Source organism: Harpia harpyja, chromosome Z (assembly GCF_026419915.1).
Source record: "Harpia harpyja isolate bHarHar1 chromosome Z, bHarHar1 primary haplotype, whole genome shotgun sequence".
Taxonomy (NCBI): Eukaryota; Metazoa; Chordata; class Aves; order Accipitriformes; family Accipitridae; genus Harpia; species Harpia harpyja.
Window position 1 is genome coordinate 96,465,076 of NC_068969.1, and position 17,466 is coordinate 96,482,541.

At 41.3% G+C, this 17,466-nt stretch overlaps 1 long non-coding RNA gene across 1 annotated transcript in view; it reads left to right on the plus strand.

Annotated features, from left to right (window-relative positions):
- LOC128137391 (uncharacterized) overlaps positions 1-17,466 on the plus strand; it is a 72,148-nt gene that overhangs the window by 22,201 nt on the left and 32,481 nt on the right. The window contains exon 3 of the long non-coding RNA XR_008233680.1: positions 12,568-12,700. This is a non-coding gene — a long non-coding RNA (uncharacterized LOC128137391). The remainder of the gene's footprint in view (positions 1-12,567; positions 12,701-17,466) is intronic.

Genomic DNA, 17,466 nt, shown 5'->3' on the forward strand with positions numbered 1-17,466 from the left:
ACCAGCACCTAGATTGGGGAAGAGGGAAGACCTGCCTGATGATGTGGTCATAAACGCAGATATTGAAAAAGGCCCATTACAGCATCAGCATCACCCTAATTCTGAGTAAATATATCAGAAAAAGATAAGCTAGGGATAGTTATGGTTGCTAAGGCTGATAAGCTATCTAATGTTTGAACTTCTCACTTTAACTCAGCATCTGACGTGCTTTTTTAACATCAGCAAACTTTAATAAAACTGAGGGGAAAATACTATTTGATACATGTACAAATATTACATATAAATATAAGTATTAATATAAGGCAACTGCCTTAGTGCTCCAGGAGTTGCCCCTTTATTAACTTCGTTTCTACTGACCTAACAACCTAATTCATATAGCGCCTTTTACGACTTTGTGATAGTGATGACAATCATGAATCTGGCAGTGTCCTGAATTACTAGTCCATGAACTCTCCAAAGCAATTCAGAATCCTTGTATGCCACTTTGCAATGAGAGGGCTAAATGGGAAGGCACCTTATTAATCACACTTACCAGCTTGGAAAGGTCATCTATGCAAATTCCATTATTTTCCATGGAAGAGAGCAGAGCATAGCATAACTCCAAATAGTTATGACCCCACTACCAGCATGAGGCTTGCCAATCTCAAAATAGTTGCCACAAGCTGTAGGGTTGCTCAGTTCCACCAACAGTGGACTGGCATCTTGGTATTGGTTGTCACATCCACGTGTTCTCATCTGCTCTGCTGTCACGACAGTGTGGTAAGATCCTCATGTAGTGCCATTAATAATTCACCAAAATATAATATTCAAAAATATTTATAATAATATTTCACATTAATATTTTGCTTATTCCATCCATTATTAAAGTGTTCTAGGTAAGTTGGTGCTCACTGTGTCGTTCAGTACAGTGGGTTTCAAGAAGTGTATGCTATTGTGTCTCACCTAGCAGCTGTAGTCCATGACAGGCTTCTTCCATCCCCATTCATTCACTGAGGCTGCATTGCTCCTGATTGGGAACTGCTGCCTCCATTTTCCCTGGCCTCAGAGCACCATTTAAAGCAAAACACTGCCAACATGCCCTGGCAGCAGCTTATGCAGAGTCATGAAAAAGAAATTCTGCTTTCATAAAGAGCAGTAGCTCTTGGCCAGTCAGGGCAGGCAAGTAAATGCACATGAGCTGACCTACTGCCAGGAAATTAGTTTTTCAAGGCCAGTAATCCAGAACAGAACTTTCCCCACAAGCCTGGTAGAAGGAAAGCCTGGAGTGACATGGTGAGTTGCAACACTGTGGATGGCAGATATCCGGCCAGCCATAGTGTGCCAGTGAAGTCCCAAAGCAGCTGAGGATTGTCACAGACAGAGTACAGTGGCAGAGCAGAGCACTACACAACTGCTTCCCTAATGGTTAGTATAACCTCTAGGCAAAGCCAAAGACTAAAGAATAAAACAACATGTTTAAGAGAAGCTTGGCTTGGAGTGTTAGCTTGGAGGCTAATCCTAAACTCACTATGTCTGTAACAGGGCTTTTGGAAATGGCATCCTAAGCTCATCTGTGCTACATTTCTGCTTTGCACCTACATAAGGTCCTTGATCTGTCCCTATGGGTAATGCTATTACTAATATCTACAGTCCTCGCTGATCTTGGATGTTTCTGAGAGTGGAAACCCATGTGGAGAAAAAAAGTGTAATCTCCATGAAAAGCACTGGCAAATATCAGCAATCTCTATGCATTGCTGATGTAGTCTAATCTGTTGAGGAAACTCTTCGTTGTGTGGATTACCATTGCTAGGGTTATAGCCTGAGCAAAACTGCTAATTTCAGCTCTATTGGTCTGGGGCTACATATACCAGAATGTGTGGTTTTTCTTAAGTTGAAAAAGAAAAGACTGTTTGCTGCATACACAACCGTTAAAACCAGCCTTTAGTAGAGAATAAACAGGAAGGGATACATCCTGGCCTGAGCTATGGTTTCATGAGCTTGTCTTCCATACAGGAAAACTGAGTGAAATTACATGGCCAGTGATATGCAGAAGGCCTTGGTAGTCTTTAAATCAGTTGACCTGTGGGTAAGGCCTCAGTTTATGTAAGTCTCAGGTTGAGAAAAACAAGGCACAGTGATAAAAAGATGGTGAGTCATTAGTACAGTAGGCTCCAGAACCACCACCAGCACCTTGACCAGCTTTGCTGCTCAAGGTTTGCACCTGATTTATTCAGCATAAGACTGTAGCGCTAACCTCTCTTTGAGATACATGAAAAAAATCAACAGAGAAATATCAGCCTTGGCTTTATAAGATGCCATTTTGACTTCTTTTCAAGGATGGCTAGGTAGAGGAGATTTGAGTTCAAGGAAACAGTGAACTGTTTTGCGTTGCTCAACTGACCTTTAGTGATTCTGACTGCAGAAAATGTGCCTCCAGTTTGACTCATTCTTTTCCCCTCAGATACAGTGTCAGTTTGTCGTTAAGGAATGTTACTAAAGCAGCTCTTGAGAAAGCATGCTGGTTTTTCCCCTAGTTATAGTGGGAAGTATAATTAGGGGATAAGCTGCAATGAATTTATGCCAACATGTTCAGCTCAAGTCACATGTCAGAGAACAAATTAATTAAAAAGAAAAGCTAAACCTTCACCTGTTTTGCATTCTTGAACTATGCATTTCAGTTGGATACTTCTGTTTCTGCAAAGAGAGAAAGACCTTTTATCCTCCAAAATGTACAGATGTTTCTTCCTCTAGGCTTCCAGTCAGTTGAAAATAATTATACTGCTAATCTCTCTTGCTATGAAGAATTTATGAAGAAAGGATATGCTTAATGTAATCAGATTTGTTGTTCAGAAAGATGGGGCTTTCTGTACTATCATGGGCAAAATTCCCTCATTCTTACTGTCACGACCCAGACTGGACAGACCAGGGAGTCCTGTTTAATTCGAAATTCCCTCGGGCTAAATTAAGGTGAAAGGACACCAAACGATCAGTTAAAGATTTTATTCATGACAGAAGCAAACAAAACTGGGGAGGCGTGGTAGTAGGTGACAGGGTTTCTCACAACAGGAATTGGCATAAGACTAATTCTGTAAACTGTGTAACCGTATACATCAATTCAGAGAATAAGGAGATCCCTCCCGTTGAGTCACGAGGTTCAGAGCAGACCCCCTTGCTTTCCAGACTCCTCCTCAGAGAAGGGCCCAGGGGTGGCTGAATCTACTCTCAGTCTCAGACTTGGTCAATGGTTTATATCTTGAAACGGATGAGGTGTAGGGACTGTGGAAAAGGAAAAGGAAAGAGAGAAGAAGACAGAGAGAGAAAAAGGAAGACAGAAAGATTTCACCGGTCCTGGGTCCAGCGTTGGTTCAGTCAGCCAAGGGGTCCAGTCAGCTGAAGGGTCCAGTCCTGGTGGGCTTGCGCACCCGGGGCTTCATTTTGTGTCCTTTTATCTTCCTTGCCCCTCCTTTGGGCGGGCACCCGAACTCATCGGGTTAATGAGCAGTTTGTGAGCCTTTGGGTTTGGGGGCCGTTTGTGGAGTAACTTCTCCTTCCCTGCAGACACAGCCATTGTTTGATCTTTGTATCAGAACAGCTTATCAGAGCAGGGAGCTGCGCACCCTCCAGCACGCCCTCCCCCTCCTGCTGCTGATGTCTGAGCTGATGGGCTTTTCACCTGCGTTCCTTGCTGTGCAGGGTTTGTCTTTAAGCAGAACTTGCCCCACCACAATGTTTGAGACATTAACTCTTTCAGTCTCTCACACTTACCCACTCAAATTGGGCATGGATGAGGGTTTATTAACAAAATATTTGTTGAAAAGATAACACTCAGAGTTTCTTAATCTGAAATAGAAAGTTATGAAAACAGGTCCAGTTTCAAATTTTGAGCACTTTTATTTTCATTGGAAATATATCTTTATTAAAATCTAAAAATGAAAGGCTTCAAAATGGCTACAAAACCCATGTGGGCTGAAGAAATTGTATATTGTGGCTGTGAACAACTCCTTCTCTTGGCATGAGTGTAACCCAGTCAGGAAGTGGCTAGAGATCAGTTATACCTGTCACTACCAAAACCTCATGCAGAGGTTTGCTTGCCTTCTGTGTACACAACACTGAAGTATATTTTTAGTGGAAAATAAACCCAAAGGGATACATCCTGTCTTGTGCTGGGGTTTTATGAGTCTGGCCTACCTTCCCTGGGCCAGAAGTTGTGCGCACTTTCTCTGAGGTGACCTAGATCAACTGTAGTCCTCTTAGATGCTCAGCTGGTATGATTGAGCTGTGGATTATTAAACAGTGAAATGGCAAAGGTGCAGGGAGTGCTGTGCATGGGAAAATACAATGACACAAGGCCTGTGAATTTGCATTGCTACCATGCATTTGATTCAGCTACTGAAACCTCTCAGTTCCTTAGTACCTACAGGCCACCCTCCCCCAAAACCTACCCTGTTTTCTTAGATACTTCGACCAAGCCAAGCTTTAGATATCTAAGGTGGGATATAGGCAGAGTGAAGGTCTTTATATTCAAAACTTCCATTCTGAAACCTGTTCTCTGATTACTACATAACTCTGGAGGTACCTAAACTTCATAATGGCTTTGACTGTCATCTTTAAAGTTTCCCAGAAGCTCTTCCTTTTTGGAAGTGTCTTATTCCCAGCAACACTCAGCAGCTCTGTTCCTCTCAGTCCCTAAGCTCAGACACTCCTTAAATGCTACCTCCGCCTTATGCTAAGGAGCTAGCAGAATATCCCTAGACAATTAGGTCCACTAAAAATACGGTGGTTGCAACTGATTTCCTTAATACTATGGACAAAGACCCAATAGACCACACAATTAATGATCTTGTCCAGAATGTAAAGGGTCCATATTTCCATTTCCATTCCTGATGGAAGACAGCAGCTCAAGATCTGTTCATAGGACTTCTGATATTAGTAACATCCTACATTTTTCCAGTTTGTCTATCACATGGCTTTTCTGAGACGTGAGGATATGGCAGTTTTCCAGTTAAGAATCTGATTTCTGTGTGACCATTGCTGTTACATCTCTTGCTTCTTAAATAGCTGAAGAACAGGGAGGAGAAACAGAAAGAGAAATGGATCAAGATTTCTTCAAATGAAACAGTTAGTATATTAGCTTTTGATCATGAACAAGACTAAGGGGTAAAACCTGGTAAGCTTCTGCCCCAATGTTCCTCTTCATTGCTGTCACAATAATACCAGTAGCAGTTGAACTATCACAGTATGTTCACAGCTCCTGCTGGAGCTAAAATTGACAGTGACTCCACTTTTTTTTTAAGGTTTCTTAAACTGTTAGGAAGTTGAGTAGTCCTTCCAGTCAAGCTGTTTGGAAGGTCTAATGTACAAAAAAGAGCAAGGAAGAATGATCAAGGGTGCATATGCAAAGTGAGAAATTTCAGAAGATCTAAAGGAAACAGGCTAAATCAATGAGTCTCCTTCCACAATCCCTGTTTCAAAAGTCTGGTTTTGACAACTAGCCTGGACTATACTTTTAGACAGCCAAATTTAGGTGAGATGAATATTACTGTTAGGAGTCTTAAAGTCTGTGTAACTTTCTTAATTTTTTTCATGATTTAACACAGCAACACCATTTTTCTTCCCTCTTCTAAAATTATTCTTCACTTCTCAAAGTCAAATCAGCTAGACTGAATTCGTGTTCTGTATTGCAGTCACCCAAAATGGAAAAAAATGTTCTAACTACAATTTTTTAAGCTGCTTCCAGTAGATTATATTTTATGGAAATCCTCCTTCCAAGCTCTTTCTAGTACTACAATTCTCCAGTTTCCTTTGATATGTTTATTGTCATTTATAGCATTCACTGTCTTTCATATTCATAATAGAAATTTGGTTTTAATAATCACATAACCTGATCTGACTACATTTATCAAAGATTTGGAAACTGTTTGCAAATTAGCTTCAGCCTAGCCTTTTTTTAAATGGAAATATCTGTCTGCATTGTGGGGAGATGAAATCAAGACTGAAGTTTAAGAAAACTTCAGTTAGTGAATCTGTAGGAAAAAACAAACCTCTATCTAATATAATAAGAAAAGTCAGGGTTTTCTAAAGATGTTTTTGTGCTGCCTGGCATCTGCCTTTTGTTTAGTCCATCAATTGAATACATTTACTTTTCACATATTTGATCATAAATTTGATGAGGTAGATGATATAAAACGAGAGGTAAAATTAGCTTCCTAGAAGGGAGTAATGGAGAAATGGTGTAAAAAAATAAATTGTATGTTCAAAAAATTAAAATCATTCCCACACAGAGGTTAGGTATTTCAGCTGTTTAGTGCCTTGTTTTTTCTGAGAATGCATCCAGACCGTGCTTCTTGTTCCAAAGTTAAATGAATTTGGAGGTTGTTTCACTAAACCCTGTCCAAAGTCTCCTGAAATGGGAAGAAAAGCTCCCCTTGAGTAACATGGAATTTTTATCATGCCTCAGGGGTTGGTGGGACTTTTCTTAGTGTTACAAAAGGATCACATCATTTGGTATGAGTAGCAAACTCTTCTGTAGAGAAGACAGGTCTACAGTAGCTGCTGGTAAGTTGGAGGTCAAACCTGGGATACAGCAGCAGAGCAGCGGGAACAAAGCTTCTCCCAATCAGTTCTGTTAGGTGCTTAATGCTCTCTGAACATTTCCTCTCACAAACCTGTTGTAAGCAGTTTCTCACAATGGGGGAAAACAGAAGCAAAAACCATGTTCTGTAATATTGCTACAAAATTTGAGAGAGCTGAAATGTTCCAGTACCAGCCCCTCTGTGTCCACCTGCCTAAAACCCTCATTAGTAGTGGCATAGAACAGGAAATTATTCATGAATCACAAGTTATAGCATTTTTGAAGGATGCCACAGTAAAATTAATGAAATGGAAAGGCTCAAATGAGTAGTTTAAATCTTCCCATTTCAATGTCTGCTTCCTGATCTTATATCAGTGTGATGAACTTTACTAATGCAGTGCATATTTGTAATGCATAGATAAGGAACCCAAACTGCTGCCTTGAATGTCTGTTGCACCCAGGGGAGTATAGAATAAATTGGGGTAGGTGCAAATAATGCTCCAAAATGAGCACAGGGAAAAGAGCTGCACAGCCACACAGCTGAAGAAACATCACATGGTACAGCAAAGCAAAGGATAGACTAAATAAAAAAATCTTCTTTCTTCCCCACAGAAAACTTATGCCTACATGTGCAAGGGAAAGTTTGACTAAAAGAGGACTCTAATACAAATTACCCAGATATTTCTGGGAGGGACATGTTGCAAACTAGATGCTCACCTTTTGTTTATTGACATAAGAATGTTTCATACCAGTGATGCTATGTTTGGTAAGAAATACAAGTTGCATCATCCCATGAGCACATTTGTGAAACAGGAACCAAATTCTCAAACCTAGACCCTGGCATAAACATCTTTGCCTCCAGAGGCCTAGGAAGGGTGTCATGGAGACCATCAAATTCCCTGGTCCCTGGTCAGGTCCGTCCCACCCTCCTTGATTTTCTAACTTTTTTCCAACTTTTCCCTAACAAATCTTTTCTTATTTTAATACCATACCTAATCAGAAAATAGAAAAGTTATTTTATAGGTATCAGTGCTGAAAAGAATGAACGAATTGTGTATTTCATCAGAAATGTTCCCTTAAATGGAATGACTTTAAATACAAAAAATTTTAGACACAAAAAGTTCAGTCTGTGAAGTCCTTGTAGCTCAGATACTTTTAGGGCTCTTGCCTCTCATCCTTGCAAAGACAAAACCAGCACCCTAATTAAAGCAGGGTCAAGCTTAACATCCTTGTTAAGGATGAATTGTTTCCCAAATGTGTTTACAGAGAAACTGTTGCTGCAAACAAGCCGTATCATATGAGCCTTAAGAAAGCCAATATGTTCAGCTTGTCAAAGCAAAGGCAAAGAGGTGACTTGGCCATTGTGTGTAACAGGTGCTTATACATGGAAGAGGTTTGTCAGTCAGGACATTCTCAGTCTTGCCAGCAAAGTCATATTCAGTGGCAAAAAGTCAAGTTGGACAAATTGAACTTTGAAATAAAAGGAAAATTCCTGACAGGTCTTTGTGGAGCAATTAGGCATATGGAACAGTTTATAGGGGGAGATAATGAACTCATTGTAAGTTGAAGTCTTTAAACCAAAGATGTCAAATGTCTACTCTGAAAAATGTCCTTAAATGTAGACTGGATTTTTGCAGATTCTGGGAGATATTATTTGTCTGTGTATCTTTTCCATGGGAGCTAAGGGAAGAAAGCAGGGTGGGGAATAGCTAGGTCATGATGTTTTCTTCTGGCCACAGAGTTTGTGAGGGTCTGAATGGCCCAGACGCCCCTGCACAGGCTTTGGGGTAGCAGAATTTCCTACATGGCCCTCAGCATCCTCAGAGTACTTGCAGCAGGACAGTAAGACAATGTCTGTAATCCAGTCCAAACACCAACCCTGTTCTCATTTTTAAATCATGCTGCTTTCTCATTGTCTCACTGTTCCCTTGAATTTTGTATTCTTTGGTGCACAACAGCCCTATTTCAATAGAACACCATGTGCCAATATGCACTAACAGAAATAGAATGACGAAAAAAATATTTTATTTCAGCTCCAGTTATTTATGTCTGGTATAACTACTGATTTCTGAGACTAAACTAATGCCATGTAGTTCTGAATTCTGCAAGGTACTGATTTAAGACACTTAACATTAAGTACCTGAATAGTTTAGCCAATGTCAGTGAGACTAATTATTATTTTATTACTGCAAGCTTAAGTGTTTTTCTGGGTATAGGCCACAGTACTCAGCACCATGAAGAAAGAAATCCTCTGTTTTTCTATTACTAAAAACTTCATCAATTTGCAGAAAATATGGGGGGAGGAATCAAATTTTTACTGTAACCTAGAGCTCCTTAACACACTTGTCAAATCTCTTTTCTTCAAAGCCTCAAGTAATGTTCATGGAATACCTGAGAATTCACAAGAAATGAACTTTTCATTCACTACAGGCTGGAAACAGCTTCCCAAACCAAAGAAAATATATTTCACTTAGGAAATTTGCTTTGGTCCATTCATCGAACACTTTGAAGATAACAAGGCCTGTGTATAAAGTGGAATGTACAACATTACCAGGACCATTGGGGATACTCAGACATTTACTTTCCAACTCAGTAATTCATTTTCTGAGACTATTGTTAGAACTAGGAGTTCTTTTTTCTGGAGAGTGTGAGAATGTGTGGATTGTCTGGCTCATAGTTCACAAACGAGTTTCACCATGTCTAGTGCACACAGGGGACTCATGGGCGTTTACAAAAGTGACCCAGCCTTGGATTGCCTTGAGGCCCTGTCTCTCTGTAGAGACAACTCACGGGGAGCTGTGTAGACAGCTTAGCCCTGGGTTGTCTGATAAACCCTAAAGTAAACAGGGCAGTGGCTGCACCATTCAAAGAACCAAAACCTGAACTGAGCCTTGAAATCCCTTAACAAATAGTATGCCCTGAGTCTCAATCCAACCACTATCCAGTTGCTGAGGAAGCAAGGTAAAAAAACCCAAAACCTGGAGGGTTTCAGCTTCAGTTTCAATGACAACCCTGTGTATTCAAACAATCACAGACCAATGAAGGAAAGATAAGGAAAAGCTCCACTCAGATATACATAATCCATTTAGGCATATATCATAATCCACTCAGACATAGTCATACACACCATTCCACAAGTCAGGGGATAAAAACTCTAAGATTCAGGTTGGAAATGGGGGGGAGTCACTTCTCTAACTATACAGTTGGCTTGCGAAGGAAACCATTCCCCACCTTGATCGGGACTGTCCTGGTTTCAGCTGGGATAGAGTTAACTGTCTTCCTAGTAGCTGGTACAGTTAAACCACGACAGGGACACCGGTCAAGGTAACTTCCCTGGGATTGAGAGCCCTTACCTCGAGGGGTAAGTGAATATTGTTTATGCTTTAAGTTTGTAACTGTGTTTGTGGTTGTCTGTGAATCGCTTGTGGTTATAATAATGTACTACTCTTGCCTTAAAAATTGCAATAGTGCATTCCTCCATTGTATCTGTAAAACCTGCAATAGTGGCGTGTTAAGTCTGTAAGTGAAGTTCAGATAAGTTGTTTGCTTGAACCTTGCAGTTAAGTCTGCAAGTGAAGTTCAAGTCGTTTGCCTGAACCTTGCAGTTAAGTCCTTTTCCATCACAGAGAAGTATGCCACACATCTCAACACTGGTTAATGTTTGCTTTCATAGGTCTCTTAACTGAAATAAAATATTCTTTCAGTAATGTTTATATTGGATCAAGGAGGATATATCTTGCAAATATGAAGGTTGAAAGTAAAGGCTGTTATATGCTGGCCAGGAAACTGAAAATGAGTACTCCTCAGATTTGTTGTTACCTAACATAAACATATTTTGTGGCCTTGAATGGGTCTCCTAGATCCACAATTAATTTGCCAGTTAACATAAGTGTGCTTACTTTGTGGCAATATTAACAGCAGAGTTTATTTAATGCTGAAGGATGGTGATACCATCATTTGCATAATAAATGTATAAAGATATGCTGAATCCTTGCTTGAATCCTCCATGAGAAGCTGGCAGCTCATGGCTTAGACAAGTGTACTCTTCTCTGGGTGAAAAACTGGCTGGATGGACAAGCCCAGAGAGCTGTGGTGAATGGAGTTAAATCCAGCTGGCGACCGGTCACAAGTGGTGTTCCCCAGGGCTCAGTATTGGGGCCGATTCTCTTTAATATCTTTATCAATGACTTGGACAAGGGGATCAAGTGCACCCTCAGTAAGTTCACAGACGACACCAAGTTGGGAGGGAGGGTTGATCTCTTGAGGGTAGGAAGGCTCTACAGAGGGATCTGGACAGGCTGGATCGATGGGCCGAGGCCAACTGTATGAGGTTCAACAAGGCCAAGTGCTGGGTCCTGCACTTGGGTCACAACAACCCCATGCAGCACTACAGGCTTGGGGAAGAGTGGCTGGAAAGCTGCCCGGCAGAGAAAGACCTGGGGGTGCTGGTCGACAGCCGGCTGAATATGAGCCAGTAGTGTGCCCAGGTGGCCAAGAAGGCCAATGGCATCCTGGTCTGTATCAGAAATAGTGTGGCCAGCAGGAACAGGGAGGTGATCGTTCCCCTGTATTCAGCACTGGTGAGGCTGCACCTCGAATACTGTGTTCAGTTTTGGGGCCCCTCACTACAGGAAAGACATTGAGGTGCTGGAACGTGTCCAGAGAAGTGATTGTCCAAGCTGGTGAGGGGCCTGGAGCACAAGTCTTATGAGGAGCGGCTGAGGGAACTGGGGTTGTTTAGCCTGGAGAAAAGGAGGCTGAGGGGAGACCTTATCGCTCTCTACAACTGCCTGAAAGGAGGTTGTAGTGAGGTGGGTACTGGTCTCTTCCATCAAGTAACTAGTGATAGGATGAGAGGAAATGGCCTCAAGTTGTGGCAGGGAAGGTTTAGGTTGGATATTAGGAAAAATTTCTTTACTGAGAGGGTTGTTGAGGATTGGACCAGGCTGCCCAGGCAAGTGGTTGAGTCACCATCCCTGGACGTATTCAAAAAGCGCGTAGACAAGGCACTTCAGAACACGGTTTAGTGGGCATGGTTGACATTTGGACTTGATGATCTTAAAGGTCTTTTCCAACCTAAACGATTCTATGATTCTATGATCTTCCAGTGTTATTTTCATTACTACAAAATGCATTTGTTTGATTGGATCCAGTATAAATTCCCAAGTGACACAAGAATATTTTTCTTCTGAAAGCTCAAAAACACAATATCAGAAACAATATCAAGGGAAAATACTACATCCCACACCTTAAATTTACCAACCATAACATAAAATGCTAATATTCCCTAAAGAAATATCCCTGACTTACCTCTGCCTTCTCTTTTCCATATTTTTGTGTGAGGGAGGATGTATGAACTACCACAGCAGGGTTTATGAAAGCTGAAGTAAGAAATCAGGATGATATTTTTCATTATTTCATGTCAAATCTTCCACCTATCCACTATATCAAGGCTGGATAGATCAAGGAAAAGTATTTAAAGGCTGCTACAGTATTTATTTCCTGTCATGTAAAGCAGATCACCCCTGGTACTTCTCTGTTGAAGAAAACCTCTGTAATCTCAATAGAACTATGCGTGTGTTTTAAAAAATCATCTGGGTTAATCATTACCATATTTCTACTGCTCAATTCTAACAGCAAATGTCTGCAACTTGACTTATGACTTTGGCTCTAGCTATCTCTTGTTCTACAGTACCAAGGGGAGTGTTCTATAAACTGACATCTGTATTTTAACGACTCAGTGAGGAAGCCTTTTGTTTCCTTTTGGTTTTGCACACTGAAATCCAGTTCTCTATCTTGGAGGTGCTAAGTCATGAATTTTCATAATGATACTAGTCAGGCACCTTACTTTTCAGTGTTGGGACAAAACGTGACAAACAGTTGTAAAACACTTCAAGTAAAAGTTGTGAACCAGGTACTAGAGAAACAGGCAGTAAAAATATGTCTTTAATTACCTTTGTAAACTATTATCTTAGCGCCAGTTTCTTGTAATCAGATTGCATTTGTCTTTTTAATAGGTGACATTCCAGCCCTTTGTGCAAAGACACACGCAAGAATACCATACCATCCTTTCCATCTCACATCATCCCAGCAGCACCAGGTGGGAGAGCTGGAAGTTACATCCAGTGTTGGGCACCAGCTCTTCTGCAGGTAAGCCCATGCTGCAAGGTGGGTCATATAACAGGTTATGATAAGTTACACTAAAAGTTTTGCCTGTGAATATAAGCAGGGTCCTCCTGGAGCAGGTCCCACAGGTGCTGTAATAGTCAAATATCACAGACGAGTGGCCCTTTTGACATCATTGTTATCCCCCAATGCTGCTTTACACAGTAAGGTGAATGCAACCTGCTGATGCATTTTTAGGAGAATGGTGAGGAGTCACATTTTGCAGACACACCTTTTTTTTACCTCTATGGTTGCAGCTAGTGTTCTGAAGATTTCAAAGCTGTTGCCAACGTATGCCTGTGTGACACCAGCTGTTCTAAAGAATCCTGCCTCTTCTTTCATGGGTTCAGTGCAGAAGGCAAGCATTGCTACTACAAAGCTTCCAATTTTTCTGCCAGCACAACTCCTTTGTGCTCCTATCCAGTGAGCAGTGCCAGTCTGAGCCACTTGCTCATAGAAAGAGGAAGAGGAAAGAAACTGGTAACTGGAGCTGCTTGTGCTAAGGTATTTGTTGTGAGAAATAAAAGCGGGCCTGGTGCATTAATACACATCTCTGAAATCATCAAAGAATCACAACCTCAGCTTCTGGGAGCTCCTGACAATGTAACTCCGTACTGAACCAAAACTAGCCATGGCAAAGGTTTCAGGTCTGGCTTGTGTTTACCCCCTCTGTTTCTCCAACAGGCAGGGAAGAGGGACTGAAATCTCCTCCTTAAATATAATTATATCTAGAATGTGGATTTATTAAATTAAAATAGAGCTTTCTTAGGGAAAAAAAAAAAAAAGCTATGCCTTAGGAATATGTGTTTGTGTGTGTATACAGCGTGCATCTGCTTCTGATACTTCTGACACACAGCAAGGAGCCAGGAAAAAAACAAGCCAGAGGTTTCCCCTAACCTAAAAGGCCGTGTTGCCTTGTGGTTTCTCAACAGATTTAAGGACTGAAGAGAACTATTCCCAAAACTAATGCCTCCCTGTAGCCTGACCTTCACGCCTTGATGACATAATACATAATAAGGTGTTACTGACTCCAAGCACTCCAGTAAAACCATGTATATCCACTGAAAAAACTACTTGTGTGTGTACACTCATAGTTGTTTTTTTGTTTGTGCTGCTTTTCATTGGTGTTATTAATAACCCGCCTGTATAATCCTGTCCCTTCCTTTTCTTAATGGCCTTCTGAGAAGGCACCTTTCTTAACAGTGCTCTAGCCATTTGCAATGTATCTGTAGGGCATGGAAACCTGGACAACAAAGTAAATTAGCCCATACTGTGTAATATCTTGCATCCTAGGCAGAAATCTGCACAACACTACACCTCTCTGTGGTGCATTCCTATATAGATGTACCTGAGCTTTACAAACATTAACTGAATGTTTGCATCATTGTTGTCATGGTGAAACAACTGCATTTTCCAGGCATCTGGCATGTTAACCAGATAACCCGAGGAAGAAAGTAATTGAAAGTATCTAGAGAACCACAGCTATGGAGAGATATTGGTGGAGTCAGATACAGTCATCTGGAGGATGCACCTCCCTCTCCCTCTCCATCCTCTTCTGCAGCCGTTTCCCAAGAGGGCTGCTCAGGAGAAAAGAGGAATGTCTGTTTGGTAATAAGACAAAATTACCTTCAGCACTGTTTACAGAAAACAGACTGGCTACTATAAGCAGACTGAACCAGCGCAGCACAAAGCCTGCTCAAAACACTTAGCTGCAGCATTCAACTTGGTAATGATTCAGGCCTCCAGGGAAGACAGAGCACAAGGGTCAAACATTAAAACAACATTAGTAAAAAAGCATGTGTGTTAAGGTCATGGCTGGAAGAACATGATATTTCTTCATACATCTTAGGAAAGTATAGAAATACAATATCCCTCTGTAGAACGCTCACTTTTTAGATGCAAAGTAGGCTCTGACCATGAATAGTTATGAATTATACTTAGTTAATGCTGATGCTGTGCTCTCCAAAGGCTTTTTCTTTTCCTGCCATGTGGGGATGCCCTAGAAATTCAACCAAAGAAAAGATGTAGGCAGGAACAAAAGACCTCAGCCAGCTGCCAGATTTGTTCAGAACAGTACAACGAGTGTGGTCCTAGAAAGGAGGAAATTGCTGCTGCGCAGTTGGAGTCAGTTCTTTCATTCAGTGTCAGAACAAGGCTTTCTAGCAGGATTCCTACATGCGGGGCAACTTAACAAATATAAGAATGGCTGTATTCAGCCAGACCACAGTCCATCTAGCTAAGTATCCTGCCAATAGTAAATCCTTTGGAAAGATTATAGGAATGGGAGCAGAAGACAATGATGCTTCCCAAGATTATTCTCTCAAATGGCAACCCTTTACAGCATGATGAGTGCCATTTTGTGTTGGGCTGTGGAAGGAGCTTGAGCATTGGACCGTTAAGTGTCCACGATGCTTAACTGTGAGCATGCCCTGAGGCATGGTTTTGGCTCAGGCTAACTCTGTCTTTGAGATTGTGCTCAGGCACTGTTCAGGGAGTGTTTTATACCAAGGACTGTTCCCACTGGCAGAATGGACAAGATTGCATCAGGTCTGACTCCAGTTTTCTGCAGCTTTTCCTCTACCATTTGTCCGGCACACAGAGCTGCCCTCATACTGCGCTGCAGTATATGCATTAAACCCTCTCAGTTTCACGCAGTAAAAAACACCACTGGGAGGGCTGCAACTGTATTTGCACATTATTCACTTACAGCTACCCCAACCGCTCACCCTACAACACAAAACTTATTACAATGTTTTGGGACCACAGAAAACACGAAAGAAACCTGGGACCAAGTACTATGCTGCTTCAACAAAGGTGACTGGACTTGATAGGCCTCAGTACTCTGGCCCTGTTTTGTTTAGCAGTATGGGAATATCTTTTCATTTAATAGTTCTCAGTATTTAATTTCCGTGAATTTGTCCACTCACTTTTTGAATCCATGTAAGATTTTACCATCTGTAACCATGCCAGAACAAGGAGTTCAGAGCTTTGTTCTGGGAAGAACTTAACCTCCTTTTGTTTAATACATGCACTTTTGGGCTCTTTGGTTAGGTGTCTTTTGCAACCTTGGAAACCAAAAAGTCCAAAAAAATCCCCAGAGGTGGGACACCTCCAGTGATTTCTGACTACTAGGCAGAATGATAAGAAGGGCTGGAGGATCTGGAACACCCAGCTGCACAGCTCTCTGGGCTCTGATTGACTACTGCCTCTTGAGCACTTGCACACTCATACTGGTGAGGACACAGCTGGTCAAGACATTATGGGTGGTGTCCTAATGACTAGCCAGTTCTGTCATGGTTCTAACCATGGCTTTAGGGAGTCAAAGATATATTGGGCATTCAGTTAGTGGGAATCAGCATTTGCTTTATGGCTAAAAAGTTGCTGTGTAAATGAGTTCCATCTTCAGAAGTGTATGCTATTATGTATATATATACACACACAAACTTATGCCTTTGCTGGGAAACCTGAAGGATTGTTCCTCAGAGGACGTAGAAACACTTCTTTACTGTGAGGGTGACCAAGCACTGGAACAGGTTACCCAGAGAGGTTGTGGAGTCTCTGTCCTTGGAGATATTTGAAAGCCAGCTGGACATGGTCCTGGGCAAAATGCTTTAGGTAATCCTGCTTGAGCAGTGGGGGTTGGACGAGAGAACCTCCAGAAGTCCCTTCCAGCCTCCACTGTTCTGTGATTCTGTGATTCTGTTAAAAGGCTAAAGAAACTTCCATGAAGCTGAAAAAAATGAACAAAGGAAACATTGTAAACCTGATTGACCTACTGAATCCCTCAGATCTGGGAGAAAACAAGTGCCAATTATAGTGAACGAATAGAATAGCACCTTTGTCTCTTAAATTGGTCCAGGATAGTCTCATTGAGGGGAAGCTGGTGGGGTTTTGCAGAAGTGATTTAGGTTGTGAAGTAATCTGCCAAGCTCTGAAGTGGAACCTCAGCCTGCCTCTATCAGTTGAAGTTGCACAAAACACAACACGAAGAAACAGTCCTGCTGCACCAACGAGATTAGAAGGGCTTACTGGAGGGTTGACATTGCTATGAAATAGTCTTATTTATACAAAGGCATGGTTAACAAGATAGATCATATGTGCCAAAAAAAAAAAAAAAGAAAGGAAAACAATTTGATCCTTCAGTCTCCTCTCCCCGAGAAAATGAGATTAAGATACTTGTCTTGAGTCAAATGCATGCTCTGTGACAACTCTTTGCTCATGTAAAAAAAGGATCTTATTTAGTGTTCCTTTTGATCACTGTACTTCCTAAAGATCTACATTCTGAAATAAAATAATAACTGAACATAAGTTCCCTCAGGTTTCCCTGTACATTATAATCTATTTACACATAATTGTGTAAATTCATTGAGATGCATAACACCAGCTCTTCCAGCTGACAATGCTTCAGACAGAGCACAAAGGACCATGACTGTCCTGCCAGCAGCACCCACGTCATTCCAGAGTGCACCTCCTGCAGCCTGGGGTGTTACTCTGGATTAATGTCTGTGATGCTGGGGTTAGGATCTTGTTCACGGGTTTGCCTTCTCTACACTTACAAGCTCTCAATCAGCAAATATGTAAAAATATGATGAGATTAATGAAATCACAAGAACTACAATGCCTTGGATACCATTTGTAATTATTTTTGACAACCTGATACACTAATATAAAAATGGTTGCTATAGCAACCTAAAGTCATGTCAAAGAGTTGGATGTGTTCATTGGCATGCAGTCTGAGTAGCTCATTCACT